Source organism: Falco rusticolus, chromosome Z (genome assembly GCF_015220075.1).
Source record: "Falco rusticolus isolate bFalRus1 chromosome Z, bFalRus1.pri, whole genome shotgun sequence".
NCBI lineage: Eukaryota > Metazoa > Chordata > Aves > Falconiformes > Falconidae > Falco > Falco rusticolus.
Genome location: NC_051210.1, coordinates 40,732,897 through 40,758,835, shown reverse-complemented (window position 1 = coordinate 40,758,835; position 25,939 = coordinate 40,732,897). Strand labels below are relative to the sequence as shown.

General features: G+C 42.0%; 1 long non-coding RNA gene across 2 annotated transcripts in view; it reads right to left on the bottom strand.

Annotated features, from left to right (window-relative positions):
- Positions 1-416: 416 nt before the first annotated feature.
- Positions 417-25,939, bottom strand: part of LOC119141882 — a 59,075-nt gene continuing 33,552 nt past the window's right edge. Inside the window, exons 3-4 of one of the 2 annotated variants that reach the window (XR_005102072.1) lie at positions 4,826-4,964; positions 417-578 (exon numbers count right to left, since the gene is read on the bottom strand). This is a non-coding gene — a long non-coding RNA (uncharacterized LOC119141882). Of the gene's footprint in view, positions 579-4,825; positions 4,965-8,281; positions 9,255-25,939 lie in introns of those variants that run through there. The other variant, XR_005102071.1, reaches the window with a different exon arrangement.

The following is a 25,939-nucleotide window of genomic DNA, read 5'->3' as shown; positions in this document are numbered from 1 at the left end:
TGCCAGGGAGACTCCACCTCAGACAGCAATGTTTCTGCTTTCTCCACTTGCTGTGCTTACAGCCCTTGGCGTGCAATACTTACTCATGGGTTCACATATATTTGGGTTGTGTTTTAGATCATCACGTGAATAGCATGATGCAAGAATAACTGCAGCCTTCTTGGATCAAAACCAGAGATGGAAACCATAAAATCTATGGGCAATTTTTTGTTCCTCTGTGTTCTCGTTCAGTCATGTGGACAGAAATGAGAAAGTTCATTTTTTAAACCAAGACTAGGATTAATTTGTGAATATAGAAATGTAAGAACTCCAACAAAGATAGAGCTGCTAACGCTGGGAATTTCTGTTCGCCAGAGACTGACCTCCTGGATCTAAACAAATGTCTAGCAGCAACATGAAAGAATAGGTGAGAAAAATAAAGGAAGTTTTAGGGATGGCAATTAAATTTTGACTGAACTCCTGGAATTTCAGTAAGGTTTTTTCTTGTTTTTAATTCTGCTGAGTTGGGGATACCTTTTTGCCTTTTGGATATTCCCAGACCAAGCACATCCGTCATCCTTTTGCTTGCAAGAAAAATTCTGTGTGATGAAGAGGGCAGGAAAAAATATGTAAAATAAACATTAGTATGACAGCAGAGATCAATCATTAAAAGTTATAGATCTAGTTGTGTATTTTTCACTGAAAGCATTACTTAGGGAATACGGCTATTCACCACAGAAAAAAAATCGTTCACCAAATAGCTGTACCTGTCTCTGTTTTTCATTGTGCTTCCATCAGCATGGAAAAATGGTGCTCTAGTGTGATTTGGTGAGATTTACATAATTTCATATGGCTTATACACAGCTTGGACAAATTTTGAGTGAACTGATCTGCAAAACTGTTGAGAATATTCCACAAGCAGCCCTGATGCTTGCAAATAGGAAGCAAAACAGTCCTCACGCTCCCCTAAAGTCCTTTGAGCTTCTCCCTTTCGGGAGAAGACCCCAGGGACAGTCCTGGAGAGGCAAGGGTAACCTTTTTTTTTTTCTCCTGTGAACCACATGTGGGAATGTTTTATTTAGGTTAGCATGCACTGAAGGCAGAAGGCAGCAAGCAAGGACTCACCACCACACCTCACTACCCTCGAAGCTTGTTAAGTTTTTAGCCAGGCCCTTGTCATCTGACTACTCACAGCACCTGTTTCTTCCTGCCAGCCCTAGAGGGAAACTAAGTTTAGATATATGATCAGTTATCAGGTTTGAGCTCTAAACTGAAGTGTTTTGAATGTTTTTTCCTCCCTTCCAAAATTACCTGGACTGGAACTAGTATTTGGACCTGGCTCTAAACACGGGTTGTTCATCTTTATTCGAGTTTATTAAAAATTCTGCAGATTTAAAAAGATGTTCTCAACAAAAAACAACAACAACGAAAAAGCCTTTTTCTTGGCTCTAAACATTTACTTTCACAACTGATTTATGTAGGTTCTGCATAAATAGAAACTCAGTAAGCTTCCAATGCATTACCAAAATAAACTTGCACTCCACAATGCATTGTGGTGGAGCATTTGATGAAACTGATAACAATATCCTTTATTGCTTATCTTTGGAAAGGTCTTTCCTTCAGGAGCGGAATTTCTGTGTTTGAAGGAAAAGCAGCAGGAAAAGCAAAATTATAGGGGCAGTCAGGGAAGCTGTTCAAACGAGAACAAACGTGTTTTCCTAGCAGATAATGTGGAAAGCAACCAGACATGGTTAGTTTTAGATTGCATCTTTTTGACACAGGCCCCACCTTCTGCTCTTACAAGAAAGACTGTTTTAAGCTGGGTAACATGAGGTCAAACACTCTTCCAATATTTTGGCAACAATGAACTATGACCGTTTGGGGTATTTTTTATCTGCATTAATATCCAGTCTTTTTAAATGGTCTTGGCATGCTTCTGGCCTCAAGAACTTCCTGTGATAATCAGCACCAGAACTGAAATATGCATCGCTGTCAAAAGATATTTCTTTAACCAATATCATTTTGCCAGTTTGTTTTAAGATCATTAAATGTTCCTTTATTCCTAATCTCCCTGAACTTTATTTACAACTATGAAAATCTCATAATTATAAAAGTATAAATGAAAGTGCATTTCTGAAAGGTTGAAGACTGAGTTGTGGTTTACACAAAAACCTAATCACAAAAGTAATTACAGAGTCTGGAACAAAATGCCAGTGTGCATCTGAATACATGTAGATATGCACAAAAATATTTGCATGGGAATATCACTGGGAGGCTTCTTGACCACACTTTTCATATCAAGTCATTTCACTGCATATCAGTATCTACATGGATGTGAAGTAGGCAACTGCATCTGTTTTCCATGCATAACTATGAGCACTAGTTACATCAGAAAGTTTATTTATCAAAGGAGCAAAATGTCTTGTGCCTATGCCTTTACACAGTAAGCATTCCCAGTTGTAATCAGAATAAGTGATGTTGTGTCTCTGAATAACCCATGTGTGTAGACGAATGTTCTCACTGATCATTTAAATAATAGCATTTAACTAATTTAACAAATGGCACACTGATTTAATGCTTGCAATACAGCAAGTCTGTGAGTTCCAGCAAGAACTGGAGCCTGAACGTGCTATAGCTTTACCTAGAGGATGTAAGGCTGACAGGCTGGCTGCTCCATTTCACTAAGCATTGGGCCTTCTCAGTATTACTGTGGGAAAGGAATTTGAGCTGCTTCCTTCCTTTTCCTCATTTTGAAGCTTAAAATTAAAAGGGATACTCCCCACGCACAATTAATGTTAACATTAACGTGAATGACACGTGCACCTAGCAAGTGAAACCAGACACCATTCCTTGCATTTGCAGTTTAGGTGTTGTGCAAATTGCATCTCCTTATTAAGCTGGATTCTTAAATGCCTAGACTAATACTTTCAATAACCTGTTTTCAGAAAGGTGATTTTCATTAATAGTGGGTCATGTCATACAACACCTTCTGATCTGGACATTTAAAATTAATGCCTTCACATGTGCAAAGTATGGAAGCAGTTGTTAGAGCACTCTACCTTTTTCCCCTCCAGAAGACTAGTTTTAAATTTTAGTAATTTTAAATGCTAGCATTCAGTTATACTTAATGCATCTTGAAGGTTACTGTTAAAACAGGACAAGAGAAGTAATTATTTAATTTACATTTTAATTAAAATACTGATAGTAGCATCAAACATATTCTGGTAAAGTTTATACCCCAAATTTTCTTTTGTATTTCTAAATCTGTCAGGCACATTCTGAAGTGAAGACATGTTTGGGGGAATTATCAGGAACAAAAAGCTCAAATTGAAATCAGAAATTATCCCCCAGCATGTTTAGATTGGAAAGTGAGTCCCTACACTTACCACATCCCAAACATCCCGCCGAGTTTTGGCACATCTGGGCAGATCAGAGCACTCTGACACCAGGATGTGACCCCATTCAGAAAGAGCCTCCTTTATGGGCTGGGGGGAGTTCAGTCCATTAATCATCCCCTCCTGCCCTCTGTGCACTGTGGCCGCTAAAAGCTTTGCCAGGTATTGGCAATGGCAATGCTATGGTCAGTTGTCTTCCTGAAAATGGGATGAAACTCTTCAAAACAGAATAAAAAATCATGCTGCTATCCAGAACCTAACCTGGGAATTCAGCAAAACCTTTCCTCCAGGGTGGGAGGATGACCAAAGATGAGCCCCATCGATGAGGGGTCCCGAAGCTGGTGGGGTATGCTTTCACACCTGCAGGGCCTGCTTTCTTTCTCAGCCATCTGCTCCCACCTATACTGCCATGACATTATTGAAATGGCAGTAAAGTTTTGAAAGCAGCAAAGAACGGTTTTGTTTTCCCCCTGGAACTCCAAAAGTCATGAAAAATGCAGGTTTTGTGGGGGAGGGAGAGAAAGGGAGTAAATGCCTGCTCAGTCCTAATCTTTTTGTTAGCCCCTTGAAGCTCAGAGTAAGAGCAGCTGTTGAAAAGTGCAACTGTCTTTTCCATACATGATTAAATATAGTCAAATATCAAGTCCTATCATCAAGGGGTCAGTTAAATGTAATTTCTTTCCGCCCTGCATATATGCACAAAGGGAGCTTAAGTCCTTTCTCATCTGGTTTCTTCATCCTTAAAAGAAACAATAGCACACTGTACAGTATTTTCTAATTTGATAGTATCTTTATGGGATTTTAATATCCTTCTCCTTGCCAGCTACAAGCCAGACCAGCAACAACTGCAGCTACAGTTATGAGCTGCAGCTGTCTGGGGCCTGCAAAGGTCTATCTACAGCCTGGAAATTTCCAGTCAGTGCAAACACAGGGCAAGCTCCAGCACCGTTAGCAAAAGTTCAAACTTCTGCAGGCAAAACATCAGCTGCCACCAGCAAAGTGCTGGAAAAACTGAACCTGCTTAAGCAAGCAGGCTAGCACCGAAAGCGGTAGGGACAGCCAGGTGCCAAGGTGGAGCAGGACTCCTAGCAGTATTAATCACAGAAACCGTGTTGTCAGCCAGCAGAAATCCCATCTGCAAAAACTGCTTCAAATGGCAATGTAATAGTTGGTGAGGGGCAGGATGCATGGATAGTTCCTGTGCTGAGCAGAGCTATTTCCTTCTTCTCCTCTTCATGAGGTCCAGAAGAGTTTGCTACTAATAGGAATGACAGCAGATTTGGGAGAGTCAGAGTAGGTCTTGAAAGATTCATCCATTATTATTTTTTTTATAGCTTATAATATACACGACATTTGTGTAGAATTTACATTACCATAGATACACCTTTCCCTGTGAGAAGTTATTGTTTGCTTTAAAAATGACCCAGATAACAACTGCCAAGTTAACTGACCTGTGTGTTACAATAGAGCCTTGTTTTGTGATCCTTCTTCTGCCATGCAGATGCTTCTCATCACCCTTGGCGTGACAACTGTAACATCTTCACATGTTCCCAAACCTTCACAGGGAGAAAAGCAACCTTCTTCCTGATTCTTAAAAAAAAAATAGTTAAAAACATTGAATCATCTTCAAGCTCACATCTATCCTAAGAGTGGGTTTTTTTCCTCTTGCCTGGGTTGCTCATTTGATGGAGCTTTATCACCCTACACAGACCATACTCAACCTATCCAACATGCTGGAAATGCTCACTAGGGATTGGCTGCTGAGGCTGGCACATTAAAACTTAGGGAAATACAGAAAACTTAGTCACTTGCTCAGAGAGCTAAAAATGTTTGCCAACCCTTACAACTTAGCTTAGCCTACAACTGCTGCTCAATAGATTATTGACAGTGCAATGCAGTGAAATAATGCTGATTGTATCACCATAGAGATAGACCCATCCTCCCCCGCCTTGGCTGATAACATCCGTACATGCAGTGTTTCACTGAAGAATCTGAATCCCTGTCTTATGATGAGAGCTTTCACTTCACAGTGGAATCAGTTGAAAAAGGATTCAGGTAACTCAACATACAAAGACAAATTTCAGCATGAGGATGAAGAAGTATCAGAATTCACAACACTTCCTTAAGCCTGATGTACTTTCTATAGAATATAATCTGTACCCACTCAAAGGGACAGCAGAGAAATTTGTTGGCTTTATACTAGATCCGAAAAACACAAATTAATTTTAATTCCATAATACCATTCTGCGGTTGCTGTTAAACTTGAAAGAAGGATTATGGGACCAAAAATATATCATTCTGTAAACCAAAGACCTCAGTCAATGGCATTTTAGTGTTAAATCTCTGCTTATTCATTGTATTAGAGGTAATATCTTTGTCAAACAAGTTCTTTTTGCCTGAAGGTTCAGCATTAACACTCTTTTAAGTGTCTTTTAAACACAGGTAGCTCGTCACCCTCATCCACAAAAGCTTTAATAATTGCTTGGCTTCACGTGACAAACTATGCCTTTGTTCCTGCCCTTAACCATTCTTTTCATCAGCTGCTGCCGTGCACATTAGACAGACTACGTGAGGACAGACAAACAGACTGGAAAAGTGGTTTGTGAAAATATGTTGAGACAGCTGCTGAATTTTAAGAGCTTGTCTGTACCAGGCAAAGAGGTGTAGCAAAGAACCAGATGGTTTCAAATTCAATGCAATCCTTGTAGCGCTTGTATGGCACACAAGCCAGCCTTGAAGCTGTTTGCAAGAGATCAGCTGTATTAAAATGCTATGAGGGTACAGCTGCTGTTGCTAGCCCCTCCATCCCCTTGTCCTTGCTCAGTTGCACTGGCTGAACAGGAACAGCAGCCCAAGCTAAGCAGACCTCTCTCTTACTTCTTTATTCATGACCCAACCCTGTTTACAGGCACTTGATCTCTCTTCCTTCATAATTTCAAGTCCCATTTTTGTGTGTAATGGTTTCACATAATGAATCCAGCTTTTCCCAGGCATTCAGCATCCTTTCCTCACCTTCCTGAGCCTCCCTTGGTGGATAGCAGAGACTACTGTTTTTCAGGAGGATCCTTCACTGTGCAGGCTAAATGAGCACAAGTAAACCTCTTCTAAACCTAGCTCAAATACTCCGCAAAACACTGAGAATCCAAGAAAATCTATGAAAAAAACACCACACATATAGGCACTGCCATGATGCAAACAAACAAAACTTTTCATTGGACTTTCTGATGCCACTTTCTCACTGTCTCATCTTTTCTGATGCTCATTTTCCTGCAAATTCCAAATTCTGTGAATTATAGAATTAGAATAATTTAGGTTGGAAAAGATCTTTAGGAGTCTAACTACAAACCTAGCACTGCCAAGTCCACTGCTAAACCATGTCCCCAAGTGCCACATCTCCAGGGATGGTGACCCAACCACTTCCCTGGGCAGCCTGTTCCAATGCCCGAAACATATTTTCTTTTCCACTTGCTCCGCAATAGCCGTCCTTTTCTTCTGAATAGTCTGAATGTTAGAACATCTCCTTTTAAAAAAGTGGGAACATTACAGGGGTAGCTTCAAGTACCAAGCCACAATTTCCATGCTGCATCCAAGATGTAGCCATTGAAATCATTGGGTTATATATACTACCACATTTTTACTGACTTCAGTTCCACTGGGCTCTAAATAAACAAGCTTTAGGCTAAAAATCTTTTTCAGTCCTCCAAAATCTTGAAATGCTAAAACTAGACCTCTTGCTTGCTGCTCATCTTAAATAAAAGCTTGGACAACCCCTTCAGCAAGCAATTTAAAAACTTAGACCTAAGAATCCTTTAGCCAGTCAATAGCATTCAATCACATGTTATGAAATCCTTTTTTGAATTACTAAAATGATTTAAATAAAGCAAGTTTAGCATATGTTTTTGGACATAGATATTTATGAGCCAATACTTTTTGTTTATCAGTGTCTAAAAATAGGAGTACAAGCACATCCATAGATCAGACATGCAGGCTTGTATCAATCTGACATTGTCCGAGGAGGAAGCATCAAAAGGGAATAAGACATACAAACCTTCGCTTTGGCAGAAAGAAAAAAACCTCTGCTTTAAAACATAACTAGACAGGTTTATCTAGGTTCCTAACACTAGTAAACTGAGATTATGGGAATTTAGTTCAAAAACTGTCCTAAAACCCTTGTTCTAATAAGCAAAGTGGCTGAAGTAAATATCTAAAATAACAGCATATGTCAACACACCATAGTGAGACATATTATTTTGATTTATACCTTTGATTTCTGCATTACTAGATAAAGTAGAACATTAAAAAGCATTTGCCTATTTCTATTGCCAATGAAATTGTATAATAGAATTTCTAAGACGTTTAAAATCTTTCTTTTAGTAAATGTTATCTGCTATTGCTCATGCACACTCTAGGAAGTTTATGAGAGTTTCATGCCAGAGTGTTTTTTGGAGAGAGAAAGTTATTTTTCTATTATTTATGTATAATCTAAGTTCAGAAGGAATTTAAAATAATGAATGTGGAATAATGATCTGTTTAAAAGCTGACAAAAGAGTTTCTGGAGCAGCTTCAGTCTAATATTACCTTTCTTTTTTCTCTAAGTAGAAAAGAAAAATGATGTAAGCTAATGCTGAAAGGTAGATATTTAGATCAGAAACATATGATATTTTAATTTATTCTCACACGGCTGCTAGCTGGTATACCCACGTACATTTCAACTTCAGTATTTCAAACCATCAAAAATCTCATTCAACCTACTATAACCCAGCCACATATCTTGGAAATATCAGTAAATATATAACTAGTTAACCAAAAGAAATCAGCAGATTATTGCATGTAAAAAAACCTTTAATCATTTAAAAAGCTAACATAATATGCACACATCCATTTTCAGGGAAATTAGGATGCAGACTTTTAAAAAACTGAACATTTAGAAGTTGTATGAAAATAAAGCAGGCCAATTTCTAAGCTCCTTGCAATGACTCCAGCTGGTCCCTCTCACTCCTTTCTCCAGCACTTTGCCTTTGGGGCTGCATTTCTCTGGTGCTCTATGTTTTAAATGGGTTATATAGTCTTGCAGCACTCCATGTCACTGTGCAAGCTCCAGTGGAGAGCTGGAGCTTGTGAGGTATGCTCCAGGTACCTGGTACAAGGCATCCATCTGTCTGTGCAAAGCATCTGGATGAAGATCGCAGGAAGTACCTGGTTTTTTTTCCTGTTGCTCCCCTGTGGTATGCTAGGGTGGCCCCAGAGATATCCCCAAAGCTGGTGCAGTGGGCTGTTGAGGTGATGGGCCCTGGCTTTGGCTCCAGGGCTGCACTTACACACCATCATAGGCACAACTGTGAGGTCATTGCATGGGGCAGAAGGAGTAGAGGTGGGGGCTCCTGCAGGATATTTGAGGGGAGAAGGATGTTGAATTTGGTGATGTGTCCAGTGGCTGTGGTCACAAGGGTCATGAACCTTAATTTTAAGATGCAATGATTTCTTGGCATGCCACCAAACTGCAGCCTTCAAAACCCGCTGGGTAATATTTTTTTTCAGTGCTGCTCTCAAGACTGTCACTGTTCCATGATGACATCCAGAAGGCATATCCCAAGCCCTCCCTCTCCTGGAGGAACTGTGAGAAAAATGTTTCATTGTGTTTGAGGGCTACTGGCTCATCAGGCAGCTCTGCCGTGTATGCGGTGGAACTCGAGCTGCTGCGGCCAACGCACTTCCTGTGTTTGCAGCTCTGGTCCAATGGGACAGCACAGACATGGACGGGGAAACACGTATTTATATGAACCTTGGCAAGAGTTTCCAATGATGTGTGGAGTTTAAGCTGGTGTAATAACTTCACACTGTTTGGTGAGTTAAGGGATGCTGCTCTTATTCCAAATGTAGCTGGAAAAGAAAAACATTTAGAAAGTAACTCCACTTGGCTAGACAGTGTTAGCTGATGCTCCTCTTGTAAACATGCTCTAGGTCAAAGTTGTTTCCCAAGGAGAAGGCCCTAATGAAAACAGGCAACAAGTTGCTGTAACAGATGGGAGAAAAAGAGGGTCATCATAGTGCTGCAGTTGGCAGTTATCACAGCACACCAGCAAAATGCTCCATCTCTGCCCTGTCCCCGTGATGTTCCCACTCGCTGTCTGCAGAGCACACAAGAAATCAGCAACAAAAAAGCACATGCCTGCAGTCATCAGTGCTCTCATCATCTGGCCATTGGAGGCAGCTGAGGCTGAGACAGGAGAGACATTATAGGATCCTGTCTGCCTAGTGTGTTCATGGTCCACTCCAGCTGGGAATGACTTCCAGATGTTGGCATGCTGCAAATGCACCTCCAGCCCAGAACCCAGCCCCTTATCGATCACACTGGATGACTCTGGCACTGAACAGGAGGAAGAAGTGGCCCATTCAGCCCAGAGGATGTTAGCAGACTTTATCAGGGCAGGGACCAGCTCTCCAGGAAAGGTGGTTCTGGAAAAACCCTATTTCTGTTGCAGGAGAAAGGTTTCTTATAATTAAATAAATTAAACACAAATCCAACCAACCAAACAAACAGAAAAACCACAAAACCACAAATTCCCAGGAGGCTGGAAAAGTATATGTGATCTACCTTGAAGCCCTTACACGAAATCTGTGTTACATAAGTGCCTTTCTGAAAAAAACTGCTGTTAAAGGGTTAACTATTAGAGAAAGGAAATGTTTGGATCTTTTTGTGTTGGCTTGCTTCTGTGTGATGGTCCAGTCGGCAGAGGTATGAACGTCTGCATAGACACTCATTTTAATTCTAAATTACATGATTCAGGTTACCTCAGCTGCGTGTCAAAGACTAGCTGAAGCAATGTTGAAATAATCAGGATCCAGGAAATATTCTTCTAGTGACGATCTCCTTGCACCCCTTCAATTTTTTTAGCACATCCACACAACTGGATCTACTTATCTCCTAGTTTTCCTCTTGCAAAACCAGAAATTTTGCTGTTATTTTTTTTTAAACAGCATACAAAATGTTTTCCTTTTTTCCCCCTTGACATATAGCCCTGCCACAATTTCAAGCCTTTTCTGTGCAATGCTACAAGTTATAAGGGGATACAGATTCCCCCTCCAATTCACATCCCCAGTGCTGTTTTGGAGGGATTGAATTATTTTTTCTGGCAAACTATTTTTCATCTTTTACTGTGGTGTTTCTATAATTGTAGGACATGTGCCCATCTGCTGCAGAATGTGTGTCACATTGCAGCCCACACCTGTATGGACTGGCAAGAATTATGCAGATATACACTCACCCAGGTCAAGGTATTTGTGCCAAAGGTATACTTATTTTGAAACTAAGACCAAAGCTTAAAGGTATTTAGCAACCTGAAGTTGTAAATTGGACATCCTTCTGGATTTTTCAAAAGCGCACAGGCATAAATCTCCCACTAGATACTTATCTGCATCATTAAGCCCCTAAATTACATTATAAACTTGTTGCTTAGGCTTTTTTTTTCTCCTTAGCAAATTACTTTACAAACCAGTCCTGCCTTTCCCTGAATGTATTACTTGCAAGTATGCACCAAATGCTTTGGCAGAATTATGTTCATGCTTCAAGCTATTTGGAAAATGTTAATTTAATCTGCTCCCTTTTTGTTATTCAAGTGAGCAGCCCATCACCTAAATCACATGTTATCATTTCTGCCTTCTGACTGGCTGCCTAGATGTTTTTACCAGGAGAATTATCAGCATCAAAGGCAATAAGCAGTGAAGCCGAGGTGATTTGCTGCTCATAGGAATTGGAGGATAATAGTTATTCCTGTTAAAATTCACTAAACTTGTAGTTGATCTCAGCATATCTCTGGCTTCCATGTCTTTGCATCTTATTAGATGACCCCTGTGACCACAAATCACAGCTACTGCACGCTTACTCACAGGAGTGCTTGCCAGACACTTTTCTTTTAATGTTGATTGCTTCACCTGACTGATGATCCAATAAAGTCTGCATTAATAAAACTGGACACTTAAAATTAGTGCCTTATCCTATGCTTTGGAATTAAAAGAAATATTTAGATGCCTATGTATATACTTATGGGCTTAATGACAGAATTATGAGCCTACTGGTAATTCGGTGTTGAAGACTACTGTGTGTTGCCTGGACATATATGTCAATTAATTCATTTTTATTACCAGATTTAGTTCTAAACTGTGGTCATTTCTTAGCTTTTGAAATTGACCGAGATAATAAAAATGAACTAGCATCCAGGTAACAGGCCCAAAGCAGTGTTGACATTTTGTGGTAAGAAAGGTAAATATTTACTTCATGAAAGACCTGCCAAGCTCACAATTTTTGTGAAAACATGAGATTTTAGTAAAGTAAGCAACAAGCTTGCTTTCACAAAAATAGCATTCTGGTAACACTTGGTTTTCCTGTGTGCTTTTCAGAAGAATTGCAGCATTCTATTTTATGGAGAAAAAGAGCACTTTTGAAGAAGTGCTTGGAATGATTTGTGTCTTTTGACCAGATTGGAAGATGAGCATATATATTTTCATCTGTTCTGTGGTTTTTCCAAAGACTACATCTATTTTTCAAATGTTCCACGCTTGGTGCATCATTAAGATAACGAGTGTTCAGCTTCCCCAGCGTCACTCGCTGTCTCCTCTGGCACAGTATGTCCCTGCAAAAGCATCTGCAGCCTTGTTCCTCTGGATAAGGAGGCTAGGCCAAGAAGAGAGTTGCTCTTCCTTCTACATTTTTGCACTGTAAACACATGTTGCATCCTTCTGCTTTGTTTACTTTTTACAGACATCTGTGCGGGGCATTTTAGTTTTATTATTTTTACCTGCCAGATGCAGAATGACCAAGCTCCCTTATACCAGGGCATTGCTATGTTTGAGCAGATGGGCTTAAGAAAGTGAAGAATATATGGATTTCTCTTTTCTTATCCATTTGCAACTGTTTGAGTGAACATGTCATCTTCTTTCTGACAGAACGCTACTTACAGAGAAAGTCAAGGGCAGCCATACAGAGGTAAAATAGTCATTAAGGCAAACCAGGGGAGCAGAGAGGAATTTTGCTTGTGTGTATTCCTCTTTTGCTGACTCAAATGTTTTTTTAGTCCTTTAAAATCACCAGGCAGACCAGCTTTGCAGATTGGTCCATTCAGAGCCTCCCTGTAAATCAGGTCCTTCGTGACCACAGTGTATAATTCAATGGCCAAAGGTTTGGCAAGTGCAGATGCAGTCCATTTGCAATGGGTCTGTGGTCCTCATCAAATCAATCACCACCACTGCTGTCAATGTGAAGATACTCTCACTTAAGAGTGTCTGATGGGCACAGAGTTCAGGCTGTGTTTTTAACCCAACCAAGACTGGTCAGGCTGAAAGTGGAGAGAGACATGGAGCAACATGGCTCTCCACTGGTGCAGCGACTTCTGCTGCGGTTTGGGGATTTGAAGAGGGCTTTGATGTCTCAACTTCCCTGCCCCACATCACAGACTCTAACGTTACCACTAGGTATGGCTAGGAAGCATTTTGATGATGATGCAGTGCATCTGTGATGAGAGCAGAAAAGGAAAAAGAAACTCTGCAGTTGTATGCCTCTGCAAAACACAGTATCTCCCAGTACCAGTGCAGACCTCTACTTTCTTCATTATTCCTCACCAGAAATAAGACCCTTCTGTCCCTGTAAAGTGATGTTTTTGCCAGAGTGGTCAGGCACATGAACAAGCTACATTTGGGCAAACAGAAGTGCAAATTTTATACAGCACCAGCTGCTTCAAGGTACCTTGGTAAAGGCCTACTAGCTTGCTAGCCTCATGGTAACTGTGAGGTACATGTTCGCTTCTTGCCTGAGGAGTATAACACCCAAATCACAGAGGAGTAAAACAGGCAGCAGGTAGCAGGGCACACAGTGGGGCAGCTGTGTCCACGAGCCTGCAGACTGAGTGCAGAGTACTCTAAAAACTTGGCTGTATTTATCTGCTAACATTAGATCCCTTTGATGTGGCTGTGTACTGCATTGTAAAACACAATGTTGTAGAAAAATAGGCCACTAGCAGTGCATATAGAAAAGGTTTGGTTTGGTTTCCCTGGCTTTTCTTTACCTACCTCGGTTCAAATAAGATGATCTCTACAGCTATTGGCTTTATTCCATACCATAGTACTGAGCTGCTCTCTAGAGATATTTGTTTCCAAACCTCAAGTTATTTCCTTTAAATTCAACCTAAACTAAGGAGGCAGAAGAGGGAAAAGCGACTGCTGGTCTCTTAGCAAAAAAACTGTCCATGTTCCAAATTTCCCAAGAGGTTGTTTTTTTAATTAAAAGGCAGAAGTTCTGGGGAAAAGAGCAGAGCTGCATGACAAAAGTCCTTCCCCAAGCCAGTACCTCATTTCTTTTGCCTCTTTATGCCTCTTCAATTCTAGAAAAGCCTCTGTTGCATGCTAACTGTCCCAGCTGTAACATCTGCACGGTGGGTTTATTTTTTTCCCTCTAAGGCCTGGCTTTTGGAGAGTGACCAGGCCAGCTGAAAAGGACAGACAACTCAGGAATACAATTTCAGAGAAATCTTGGCAAAAGGTGAGCGCAGTCCTGCCAGGTTCCTCACAAGCTGGATGCTGGCAGCAGATGCAGAGGCAGCCTGGAAAGCCAGCCAGCCCTCTCCCTTCAGCCCCCCACAAAGACACCCCTGGGCTCCTCCCAGGCTTTCTGCCCACAGGCTGAACCCCACGTTGTGTCCCGAGAGCGGTCACTGAAAGCTGCCCACTGTCCCTGCCAAAGCACCAAGCAGTGTGAACAAGAAGGCAAGTGGAGGTGGATAGCCCTGGCCTGCCATCACAACATCAGGCAGGTCTCTGACATCCCCTCTGGGAGAGAAGGAAGGAAGGAATAGCCTTGCTCCCTGTGCTGGTCATGCGCTGCTAAGAGGATAACTTCAATGCTTTTACTCAGTTGCCCGCTGAAGACCTTCCCTCCTGCTTCTCACCAGCTTGTTTTGCCACCTGTGTAATGAACACAGGCCTCAGGAGAAAGATAACTTGCAATGTACATCTACTTAAACTGCTACTGTAATCTACAGAGGTCCTCTGGTTTCATCTCTCTCTCTCTCCATATCTTGGCAATATGTGACTACATATTGTGACAAAAATAGTGAATACAACCTTTTTTTTCTCCCTGCTTTAATTTCACCCCATAGTACAAACGTTTACCATGTAAATGTATTCAAACCACAGTTTCCACTGCCCAGTGCACACTGTGAAAACTTCTCCCTCCCCAGCATGTTTTAAGGTCACTTCCATCAGTTCAAACACTGATTATTCATTATATCAAGTATCCAAGCTGCTAGCTGATGACAGCCAGGAAACCATAAGCTGCCTTGAGGCTTGTCTTCCTATCAGCTCCTGCAGCTGGGCGATGTGGGGATTTTTTCTGCCATTGAAACTATTAGGTTGCTGCAGTTTGTTTGGTTTCAGCTTTCCATAATTGCTGCCATTTCCATGGCTGATTTGGGCTATGTTTGAAGTTAACGTACAATACAAAGCATGCTGCATGTGTAGCTGCTCTCCATGTGTCAAGAAATTAGAGAGGGAGAGTGTGTATATGTGCATGTGTGCATATATATAAACATCTGCCATGTATCTGTCTTCTGCTTACTCATGTCTTTAGAGGGGCTTACTCTAGCAAAGGCAACCGAGTGTCTTAATTGCTCTTGCAGTGATAATCATTCAGGTTCCTGCTACTGGGGATATTAATTTTGGTTGGGTGGGAACAGACACCGCAAGCAGGGGAGAAGTGGGATTACTGGCAGAGGGTATTTAATGTATATATAGTTACAGGCCACAAATCTCAAAAGGTGTTGAATATGGAGGTGTATGCGGATGTGAAACCATCAGGGTGACATTTGTTCATGGTCCTGGGGTTCTCAACCCACTGTAATTCAGTGCAGTCCCAGAGCTGCTTTTACCCCAGGCACCGAGGCCACCAGGTATTTATGGCCTATAGACCTGGAGGGAACCCTGGCCCAGGAAAGGAAAGGCAACAGTTGGCAATGGGAGACAGGGTGGTCCTTCATTGGAGCTGCTGGCATGGGATCTCAGGACAATAGGATAAAATCCCTTTCTTGGGTGACCCTCGCTGTATCTCAGGTCCCCATTTGTAACTGGAGGGTGACAAAGTTGCTGCCCACCACATTCTGCCATATTTGTGAGCAAGCTCTTTCAGGGAAGGATCCCCTTCTAGCGTACATCGATGCACTACTCAGCGTGATGGTAAAAAGGCACTGGTCCCGCTGTGTTACACAGGCACCTGAAGAGTATCTGATGAAAAGAACAGTGAAACATACTGCAATATGTTTTCATTAACAGAAACAGGACAAATAAAAGTAAGGTGGATTAGGTTTCCTTTTTTTACATTAATAAAAATATTTAGACTTTCTATGAGTCTTGCCTTCCCTATGCTGACCTACACTGACAAACAGTTTGTCCCTTTGAATCTCCAGGAGGTGCTCATATGATGTAAAGAGGATGGAGGAAGCTATGAGGGTTTTTTGAAACCATATGAGGACCCAAGAGGAAGGAAAGAGTGTTCATGGGTGGGAGGACACTTCTTTTCACTGAATCTCATTCTTTTTGTTTAGCTGTCCCCAGCTTGCAGCACAGGTGGGAGGCACAGTAGCATATCATCCCGCAAAAATAAATACAACTTGATAGCAGATGGGAGAGAGAAGGGTTGAAACGTGATATGTTGGACTAACTGTAGTTGGTGGACTGGAGATGGTTTCTCATGTGTGTCTGAAACCCTTGCACATGATAGTAATGGGATGCAGGCTGCCATGTTTTGTTTCACACCCTGGTTTTCCTTGATGTGAAGAATCAGTTATTTCATGGCAAGTAGAGATCATTTGCAAAGATAGATACTGTACTGAAAACAGGGTTCCTACTGTCCCAGAGTCACTGGTGGATGTGCTGAGTGTGAATCCTTGTGCCTGGCACCACCAGCCTCATGGACTGCATCAGGGCAGGGCTTCTGGGAATGAACACGGCAAGCAGTAGACCTGCTTAAGCTGACAACAGCGGTATAGATGTCTCCTCTGTGAGTGTAAAATCACTCAGACTTAGAGTATGAGGACCCAAGGACACATCTCCTGCAAGTGTGCTGAACTAGCCCAACCACCTCCCTCCAACCCTGGCCAAGAGCAGCTGCCAGCAGAGCAGTGAAGGAACAGGACATAAGTACAAGAAAGAAGTGGTTATATCTTTGAGGTCTAGTCCTGGGCTCCTGAGTGACCATAGCCACAGAGCTGTGCCTTGCTGTAGTTAAGGCAGCAGGAGGCTGAACCCCAGCTCTGCCCTGGAGATAAGCTGTTCTGCCTCCCTTCATCCTTTATTTGATAATTGGGACAACTGGGCCTTGGTACCTTGGTTAAGTGTGTGCTTTGAGATCCATAGGTTAAATGCCATGGAGGGGCTGAACATCAGTGTATATCACAGTGCACCATAGTACAAAGCTGTGAAAACTCAGGGCCTGGTTTCAGACCAGTTCAGGTCTCCCAGGTGGATCCGCATGCTGAGTCACCTACCATCACTTGTGTGCAAGCCTGTGCCCCTGCTCCCACAGAGGCCAATCAATGCCTCCCATCCCCTTTCTCACCCTCACCCCCTGGCCCTGTCCACTCCCCATCTCCTCCCTGCTTGCTGATGCCTGCCTCACCCCAGCTGCCCTGCCTCCCTCCTACACCAGTCACTGCTGTCCCTTGCAGCCTGTCCAGCAGTACCAGCCTGAGACACGAGATGCACTGATTACAGCCTGCAGGCTAAGCAGCAGGTGATGTAATCATGGGAGTTTATTCTCTTTCCCACCTGTCCTCTTTCTTACTCACTGTTTATCAGGATTTTCTGGGTTGGAGAAGCTCTGCTGTTGGAGAGTTTTCTTTATTACAGCAAGAGCCCAAACCCCTCTTGGATGGGGATGGGACCAGCACTCTCCTGCCTGTCTTCCCCACTCCCTGGTCTCTGTTGACACAGCAGGGACAGGCATCACCTGCCTGCTCGAAAAACGCTGTGGGAGCCAAATGCAGGTGAGAGCTACAGCTCTGCAAAATATAATGTTGGCTGTCTAACATGAACTCACCTTGTCAGCATCACCTTTAACAGGCCCTCTTTTTCCCCCATTTCAGTATCTTGTGATATACCACAAATCCTCCCTACCACCACAACTGCGGGAGGCAGGCAGGAGTGTGATCTATGACTAAGGTTGTAGTTTTAAAGAAAACTAATAACACGCTCTATGCAGGGAAAGGATTCAGTCGCTTTACCGTGAGCAGCTTTTGCTGAGTGGAATGAAACAGTAGGTTGCAAGGGTTTTGCTTTTTCAGACTGACATTCAGACCATTTTTTCATTTTTGACCCATTAGTCCTCTGTCCAGGCTAATACATTTTTGGAAATGCTATAGAAGGGCTGTAGACACTGTATTTGCTGACACTGACCATAATCAGAAGAATTTTGCAGGAATGACTGTTGGCAGCTGCAGTGCTGACCGTGGAAAAGCACTGTGAATGAAAAGAAGTTGCAGTAACAAAAGCCAAATTAAAACAATGGTGAACACCATACACACACATTTGCAATCATTTTGCCATTCATGCAAGCCTCTGCTTCGTGCAGCCCTCCTTCCCTACCACGTCCTTGCAGAGGTCCCTCTGAGCCCCCGTGCTCAGGGCTGAAACCTCAGCTAGGCACAGGGTACACCAGCCAGACCCAAAATCATATTAAAGGAAGTGGAGGGCAGCTGCCAGCCTCCCATGCAGATATCCTCTAACAAGTCAAATAGCACTCCCCAACATCATCTGAGGTTTCTCTGATTTTTTGCTGTTGCTGTTGTTGTTGACTGTATGCTCATCCCTGCCTTGGAGTGGAGCGTGTGGCTCTCACTCCACCAACAGTATAGCAGATGGTTCATGACAGCCATGGCTGAGCCAAGCTGAGCACAGCAGCTAGGTCTACAAAAGCATAGTTATTTTGATTTCCTGCAGGGGCAAAAGAATAGATTTTTTCAGTGTTAGAGAAGGAAGAGAACTTTTCTGCAGCAGGAAGTGGTTGCAAAAGTAAATTAAGATTAAGGAGATTAAACTGGAGGGGACTTGTCCAAGCCATGAAAAGGTGAAATACTTAAGAATGCCCCTGCAACATTTTGTTGCAGAGAGAGCAGAGGATAAGGAGGTATACCTCTTCCTACATATGCCCATACATTCACACAGTGTTTTCTTCAATCAGCAGAACCAAGGTAAAATCCACCCAACAAATAATACAGGCAGACCATCCTGGAGTGGAGAGCTTTAAACGGGAACGACAGGCAAGAGAGGTGATGGTACACAGTCACCAACAGAGAGTTCATATTGGAATTAGAGAGTAAAACAATGCTGGCAATGTTGTGGTGGATGTCTGCTACAGACTGCCTAGTCATGAAGAAGCACGAGACATTTTTTGGTCAACTGGAAGAAGCCTCTTGTCTTCAGGCCATTGTCCTTATGGGGAACATAAGCCACCCCAGTAACATTCAGGAGAGTAATGCAATGGGGCACAAGTAATCCAGAAGGTTTCTGGAGTGCATTTAGTGTCGACTTCCTGGCACAGGTGATTGAGGTGCCAATAGACGGAGATGCTCTGCTGAACCTCATGCTCACAGGAAGGGAGAGCTGGTTGGGAATGTGAAGGTTAGCAGCAGCCTTGGCTACAGCAGCTATGAGATGGTCTGGGTGGACTGCAGGATTCTGAGAGGAGGGAGCTTCACAAAAAGCCTGGCTAAGTGATGAGTCAGGGGGATTTAGCACCATATATACACATCTGAGGTGAGGAATTAAAGGAGATGGAGCTCAGCGATATGCAGTGACAGGACAAGAGGTGATGGTTGCCACTGAAGTGCAGGAAATTACACAAAATTAAAAAATAGCCCCACTTCCTTATCATGAGGGTGTTTAAACACTGGCATAGGTTTCACAGAGGGGTTGTGACATCCCAGTCTTGAAAATACCAAAATTGATCTGGAGGAGGCCCCAAGCAGCCTGCTCTGGCTGACCCTGCATCAGCAGAGGGGGTTGTACAAGACAAACTCTAGAAATGCCTGCCAGCCTCAGCTGCTCTGTGACTCTGCAACACATCTAAGGAAACTTTTTCCATAGTAACACAAGGTCTGACTTCCTGGAAATCAAAAGTTGCCTTAAACGGGTCTGGTATAAATCACTTTAAATATTATTTGTTAAAAGAGCACAGTTGTGCAGTTTTGCAGGATGGCAGGAATGCAATCTGTACTCACTAATAACCTCTAATGAATTCCTCTAAACCAGCATGGAAAATTGCTTCTTACCGAAGACAAAAGCATAAATATCTGAAACACTGATGTTATACTCATGGCAGAGTGGTTAGAAATCACTGATGGAGGGAATCCTCAGTGGCTCCACTCCCAACCTCTCCCATTTGTATCAGGTTGCACGTTCTCCCTTGAGTAAAGTCTACTGGCATAGACTGGGCTGTGGAAAAAAAATATATTTTTAGTATGAACGACTCAACATTAATAGAGCTAAGAGTTTCTCAATTCAGCATGAAAACACATTAGATCAGGAACTGGTGACAAATCCTACTTCTCCAATGTCAGGTGGATTGAGTAATGTCTGGAAAGACTATGATTCTAAAATGAGCGTCTGGACGTGTCAAAACAGTTTAAATATCCTTTCCAGAGTGCGCAAAAATGAAGTTAACTATTTACTTCATTTAAAATATTCTTGATACCCTGATGAATCTATTATTTACCATATTGTAAAGCTTCCCATTTTTTAATATGAATGCTCCTTGTAGCCAAAGTTTGTTTAATACAACAATAACCTGAGGGAGGAGGTATGAAGTAAACACTTTTTTAACCTGCTTTCTTAGTGTGACAGAGATGTTTTTTAAAAAACTGAAGTCAGAATACTTTCTTTCTTGATCTGCATTCGTTATATGCTTACAAAAGCATTACTGAATATTGCATGGGTCAGTAGAGTCTGCAGAAGAAATATGGTTTTATTCCCTGGCAGCACCCATACTTGGATGAAAGTTACCCCACGTTTGATCAAGTGTAGCCTAAGCTGAAATACAGGCAATAAAAATGGGTTAAATTTTAGTTCACACCGGTACAAACAACATGGAGAAACCTAATTACAGGCTTCTAGGAGTGTACCTCATTTCCCAGATTTCAAATGTTCTTGTCTGGACATATCAGACTCTCAGCACCTTCAGAGATCTAATTTTTCTGTCTCCAGAAGCAGTGTTAGCATCTGCATGGATGGCTTCACCATGATTCCAGGAGATGTCTGGTGCAGCCAGTGCCATTGTACCATGTATCTTTCAAATGAACCTTAATATTCACCAGAGTGTTAACAACAAAACTTTGAGAGTTTGACTTCCAGAACATCTGCAGATCCAGTATGAACCGCATGAGTTTTACTGAGCTGTTTGCATAACCAGTGAAAAAGCAGTTTACAATAGTTTACATGATTTCAAGAAACATGGCAGATAAAAAATAGAAGCATCTAAGCTTTTAGTTACTCAGTTCTGTCTTGCTGACTGCTTTTGTTTTGTTACTTTTCCTAATTTCTTTGTTATTCTATTCACTGCAAAGGCAACCTGCCAAAAATAAAAATCCCCAACCTCCTTTCCTCCCACCAAACAACAAAAAACTTTTTCAAAACACAGGAGTAGTAAGCATTATAATTTAACTGTATGTGGCAGTGGCAATTCCTCAAACAGCTGTGTTTTAAACAGCTTGATGCTCTAGGAATAATCTGCCAGTATATCAAGAACACTTTAGCTCATGAAACTTTTCACACGCATCTCATTCTCTCTTCACTCTTCTACATTCTTTCATGTGTATATTTGTGCAAGGCAGGTTAAGAAACTTCTGAGCGTATAAAAAACATATGCACTGATTTTGGCTCCCCCACCTAGACATTTTTTTTCATTCTCAAAAAAATGTGAAAGACCCAATTCTAACATTCCTTTTAATGAAACGTCAAAGATTCTGGACTGCAGTAACTCTTCTCCCCTCCAAATTCAATTTATTTTGCATTTTTTACATAAGAAGCAAAGCCAAAACAAAATGTTGTTCTATCATGTTTCAATCAACAGGAAGTTTACTGTATTGTCAGTTTCTCAAAAAGAAAAAAAAATATGCAAGCCAAATTTATAGGATTTGAAGACTGCTATGGAGCCAAGACTCACTTTCACTGATTTAAGCTCTATTCCAGAAGAATACTTAAATATTTCTCTTTGTGCTTTGAATAGTTCAGCCCAGCAGAAATAGGAGCAATTTTCCCTTCCTGGTATTTTTTTCTCTTCTAGTTTAAGGTTCAGAGTTTTCATCTCATAGTGTTGACAAAAAGCAGGGCATTATAAAATGTACACGGAACACTGGCTTATAGGAAGAAACTGGGTAAAGAGCTTCTGTTCTTTATCTTCCCTCACAAGAAGGTTTATATGAAATTGAATGACCAGAATGGTACTGAAAAAAATGTTCATACAAGATGGGAATAATTAATGGGATCTGTTCCCATAGACAGACCCTAAAATACTAAATGTAACAACTTTCAGAAAGGGTTAGATGCTTATATAGACTTTGAAAACATCAAGGGTAAGCATTTTGGAAGAGGTATTAAAACATACTTTCCAGAGCTTAAGCAAAACTGTAACTACCAGTAATCAAGACAATTTCTTGTCTGTGAATTTCTTACATTTTCATCTGAAGCATCTGGCAGTGACAGCTCTCAGATGTGGGATGCTAGACTAGATGGATGACAGACATAATCCAGTATAACAATCTCCACATTCCAGTTTCACTGTATAGGGGCTACTAGGGCTTTTTCTGCTCCATGTAGCATCTAAAATTTTTCCTGACAATCTTCTGCACCACCCTGTCTCACAACAGATCCAACACAAAGCAGATTTTTACAAGAAGAATACTATAAAGCACAAAGGTGCAATACTATGTTGTCAGCTATTATACCCTTTATACCCTTTTCTTTAAAAGAGATTACCATTTACAAAGAGCCAATATGAAAAGCAAGGGTTAATTAATCAAGTTTTATTCACAAATACAATGTTAAAAGAATAGAAAAATGCAATTATTACCTAGAGATCTTACTCCTGGAACCTCTGCCTGCAGCAGAAGTTCCTTCACAAGCAACCTTTTCCTTTCTTTGTTTCTCTCTCTCTCTCTTTTTTGTAATATCAAAGATTTTAGAATCAGCTTTTTAACCCAGTATCAATTTTTAAACTTTAGGGCCCGATTTTCAGCTGATGTGACTTAACACATCTGTGTTTACCTCACTAGAGTCATCACAAACCCAAAGGATCAGTAGGAAACTCCAAAGGTGCCTGGTCCCTGTGCCACCTGAATGGTAAGAATGACTGAAGGACATCATTCCCAACTTCATTGCCCAAGCTCTTTTAAAGGTGAAACACTGCCCCTTGATTTCACCCTTCTACAGCAGCTGTCTTGATTCTTCCATTGCTTCACAGTCCTTCGCATCCCCCTGAGTTACAGGAAAGAGGGATCTGGGACAGAGGATTTATCTGAGGCTGCAATGCTTTTTGACAGCCTTATAAATGTTTCCTTGCCTGTTTTAATGATGCCAGTATTTTCTGATCCCTTAATAGATCTGTGTAAAAAAAAACCCTAAATATTCAATTTTCTGAAGAACATCTGGTATGATCCTAATATGTAAATACACACTTGGTGAGCTTAATTGAAAGCCTTGCCTTCTCCAGTGACACACACTTTCTGTCTGCTGCAAAAGAAAAGGTGGAAGTCTCTCACAATACGGTATTATTCACAGACCTCCAGATCTGGCTTATCCTGTCCTCAGTAATATTACACACATCAGGACGCAGATCAACTATAAAGCATTCCTTAGGACAATTGCTGCAACAGGCAGCTGCTTTTTAAATAGAAAATTAAGATTATTCCAGACTTTCCCTCAGACATACAGTAACTAGTTCCTTAGCACTGCATGGCAGGGAGGCACACGGTTATGTGAGATGCCTGGGAGAGCAAGAGAGCGTGTTACAATGTTGGGAATTTAAAAAATGCCTCAGAGATAAGGCAGAGGCTGCATATGTATAGAAAAAGGCAGTTGTGAAGTAAATGTCACTATTTTTTGCCGGGGGCCAGACAGCTCTTCGCAGTGCTGTGGGGATGGGCTCCACAGTGCGTGAACACTAGGGACTGAAGGGGAACAGGGTGGCATGGGGGCAGCTGTGATTCAGGGACCCCTCTGCCCTTGGGACCTGTTAAGTTGAACATCTGGTGCCTTTTAACACTAGTTTTTTATATAGAGCCAGGAGAGCACTGCCACTTCCCACCCCTTGATTCACCACGGCAAGAGCAACCCCAGAGGGCACCAACTGGTTTCTTTTGGGGAAAGCAGATCAGCAGATGCACACCAGGAGGTCACCTAATGTACTCCAGCCACTCCTCTACACCTTGCCCAAAGCAAAATCCCACAGACAGAGAGCCAGTGGGCCTCTACACCACCAGTTTCACTATGCTGATGTGCTTTTCCCATGTTGCACTACTTGTGGCTGCTGGAAGCTTGTCACCCTGCAGTCCAGGTAGGTAACGTGAATTTACAGAAGACTTCATTGCACAAAAGGGTAGTCCTCATTCACCATTACCAGCACTGACTGCTACATCTTCAGTAGCATTAGCAACCAGACACAAGTGAGATAAGCAGTGACCTATTTTTGCTACCTATGAAGAGTCTACACCTGCCCAATGACTGACCTCCAAGGGAGGATTGTGCTGCTTCACAGCCTGCAGTGTGGTGCTGTTTAAAATTACATTTTAGCCACCACTTCATAAAAAATACCCTTTGGCTCCTTCAGATAGACAGTGTGATTGAACCAGGTGAATGTGGTGGAGCCTGCTTTGAGCAGAGGCTGCACTGTGTGACAGCCTGTTTTCTCCTTTCCCCTTCTGCAGGACATTGCGAAGAGTAAGTTTTACTTCTGTTTCTTGCTGGTGTTATTTTAGTAGGTCTTGTGCAACAGCGTGATGTTGTCGCTAAGTTTTCCAACATTGCAAGGACATGTTTAAATTTTAAAACCATGTGATCATTTATGAAAACAACAGTTCCTTTTATATTTTGCCATAATATCTTTCACATTTTCTTTTACACATATGTCCCTTCAAAAACAACTCAGTACCAAGCATAAATCAGCTGTCAGTATCCACTTAAAGACATCCTGCTTGAGAATATCAGGATATGCATGGTTCAGTATATTTAGACAAAAAACACGTATATCCTTTACACAAGAATCATTTTTGGCCTCCCTTCCCTTCCCACCCACCCCCCACTTTTCCTCTTCCCTCCCAAAATATGGACCATAGGGCACATATCTTGTTACTCAGTGCTACACAAAGGTAAACTCTGCATTTCCTCTCCAAGCACCTGGAAGCTGGCTACCCCAACTGGGGCTTCAGCTGAAACCAGCTGGGGAAAAGCTGAATGAACCAATTACGACAGGAAATAAAAAAGAGGAAGCCCGCATCTACCAGTATTAATTGTAAGTACATTGTTTTTTAGGAGAGGAAAATGATGAGCTGGACAAAGAGCAGCACGACAGTGTAGGCAGCTGCCAAGGCCCTGGCCGGCAGTCAGCAGAGCCCTGCAATGTGAAAGCAGGGCATGGGGAAGGGTGGACTCTACCTCCAGGTGAGCACAGAGCAGCAACTGATGATGGCACTCTTATTCATTCCTGACTGTTAATACTGCAGCACATCACCACCACTACTATATCCCAACGACTGGCATGCATGCCCCTGGCTTTTATTGGTAAGGTGCCAAAACATGCCCACCCTTCCAAGGGCTCCCCACTGAAGCAGAATCAATGACCAGAAATATCTCTACTGGACATGTATTGCTTTATATCTATCCTTTTCAAACTTGCAGTGAGCCACAGGCATAGAAAGGGGCTCCCATAATTTTTCTTTACTCTGCATTCTGCAGGAAAGAGTGCCGCATGAGCCTGCACCAGTCCCCATCTTGCTGCAGACGGTCACCCAGCTTGCACAGGGCTGCTGCTTGGCACCAAATGAGGGTGGCAGCAGGTGTGTGGGAAATGGAGGAAGCTGGCAGGGAGAAGCTATTCCAATTCCAGCTGACCCAAGGTACAGGGGACAATAATGAAAACTGGCTAGAGACCTGGCCCAAATCACTGTCAGGGACAAATGCAGACCAGATGGTGCAATTTGCTTGGGGACAATGAGGGTGCTGTCCATGCCCTTTCCTCAGCATCTGAGAAACCGTTCAGCTCAAAACAAGAAGAATTTTACTCTAATATACCTACATTTCTATGGTTGCATCTTTTTAACTATAAACATTTGATGCTTTAAAGATTTAAGGAATGATCGTGTTACACTGACAGCCTTCTTCTAAGGAAACTCCATAAAATACCAGTATGTTTACTTCTGCCTAGCTGTCCTGTTGCTCCTCTGAAATAGCCAGTAATCTCTACTGAACAGTCATCATCTTCCCTCCCACACGGCCTGACAAAAATGGACTTATCACAAAAATAAATTGTAGATTAT